This window comes from Lepus europaeus, chromosome 2 (genome assembly GCF_033115175.1).
Source record: "Lepus europaeus isolate LE1 chromosome 2, mLepTim1.pri, whole genome shotgun sequence".
In the NCBI taxonomy this organism is placed as follows: Eukaryota; Metazoa; Chordata; class Mammalia; order Lagomorpha; family Leporidae; genus Lepus; species Lepus europaeus.
In genome coordinates this window covers 46,477,041-46,478,800 of record NC_084828.1, presented here as the reverse complement: position 1 = coordinate 46,478,800, position 1,760 = coordinate 46,477,041, and the positions used below count along the sequence as shown (strand labels likewise).

General features: G+C 34.7%; 1 non-coding gene across 1 annotated transcript; it reads right to left on the bottom strand.

Moving 5' to 3' along the window:
- Positions 1-1,446: 1,446 nt before the first annotated feature.
- On the bottom strand, positions 1,447-1,554 carry LOC133752685 (U6 spliceosomal RNA). The gene has a single exon (XR_009864965.1). It is a non-coding gene; the product is annotated as a U6 spliceosomal RNA (small nuclear RNA).
- Positions 1,555-1,760: the final 206 nt, after the last annotated feature.

Below are 1,760 nucleotides of genomic sequence, written 5' to 3'. Positions count from 1 at the left end.
AAGACCTTTCTCTCTGTCTCTGTCTCTCTCACTGTCTAACTCTGCCTTTCAAAAAGAAAAAAAAAAAAGGCAATCAATTCAATAAACTCTTTTCTCTTTCTTTTTATCTTGGTTCCTAACGTTTAGTCATCTAATTCAAAATCTTTGATATCATTCTAGATAGCTTCACACTCCAAAGCTATTTATTCACCTGCACCTGTTTCTTTTACCTCTTTTATATCTTAATTCACGATTATCTACACAGTTTTCACTATCTCAATATATTCTGTAGGCATATCTTATCTAAACTAATGTATTTTGTGTAACTTCTCTATATATTTTCCCCATGAACTGATTCTTCCACCTTTGTCATTGTCAGACACCCAAGAACAAACTTTTGCCTGTGAGATGCCATTGTTTCTCATTTAGGGATTTCTCTTGCTCCCCATATGCCTACATGAGTAATGAACTCTATTTTTTGTGATCACTGGTTTTAGTTTGGTATGATTTGAAGCCCAATCCCCTAAATAGTACTTTACAAAGTAGTGAAACAATCTCCTAGAAGGTAAAAAAAGAATAACTACATGGTCTTGGTGAATGTCAGGCTTTCTCACAAACATAGAAAGCAGTAAACACTAAAAAATGACAAATTAAAATCAAGAACTTTCAATTATCTAAAGACACCATATTTAGAAATAGTAAATACTGGGCCGACATTGTAGCACAGCAGATTAAACCTCTGTCTGAAACACCAGCTTCCCATACAAATGCTGGTTCAAGTCCTGATGTTCCACTTCCAATCCAGCTCTCTGCTCATGCTCCCAGGAACATAGCAACACATGGCGCAAGTACTTTGGACCTTGCCACCCACATGGAGTTCCAGGCTCCTGGCTTCAGGCTGGCCCATCCCTAACTGGGGCAGTCATCTGGGTAGTGAACTAGTTGATGGAAGATCTCTCTCTACATCTCTCCCTCTCTCTCTGTAATTCTGCCTTTATATATATATATATATATATATATATATATATTTCATCATATATATACACACACACATATATATATATATGACAGAAGACGTGTATCCAACTCTGCATATTAGTAAAATGAAGAGAGGGCAAAATACTTGAATAACTTTATAAATGAAGATACTATATACCTAACATGTATGTTTTTAAAAAATTTAATTTCTTTTTTTTGTAATGAACATCTCAAATAAATCATTTTAATACCTTTTTCTCATGGGATGACAACAGCATTATAATACTTTCTTATTTTTATTAAAATTAGCTCTTTTCAGATTAGTACTAGCAAGCTCTGATTTTTAGTATAGGTTGTGTATCTCTTATCTGAAATACTTGGGACCAGAAGTATTTTGGATTCTGGGTTTTTCTGGATTTTCTAGTAGTTGCACAAGCATAAGGAGATATCACAGGGATGGGCAGGGACCAAGCCTAAATATGACCTTCAAAAAATATGGAATGCTTCACGAATTTGCGTGTCAGCCTTACAGCAGGGGCCATGCTAATCTTCTCTGTATCGTTCCAATTTTAGTATATGTGCTGCCGAAGCGAGCACTAAAAAATTTAATTTCATTAGAAATAAGGAAAGTTCATATTTAAACCACAGGATAATGCACTATACATTATCAAAATGTGACTAACATAAAATAAAATTTCAGAAGGCAAGAACTGGTAATCATACAGACTAAATAGAACTCACATGTATCAGAGTACATGTGATAGAGTGTTCACTGGGGCCTTATAATGTTTCCAAAGTGAAAC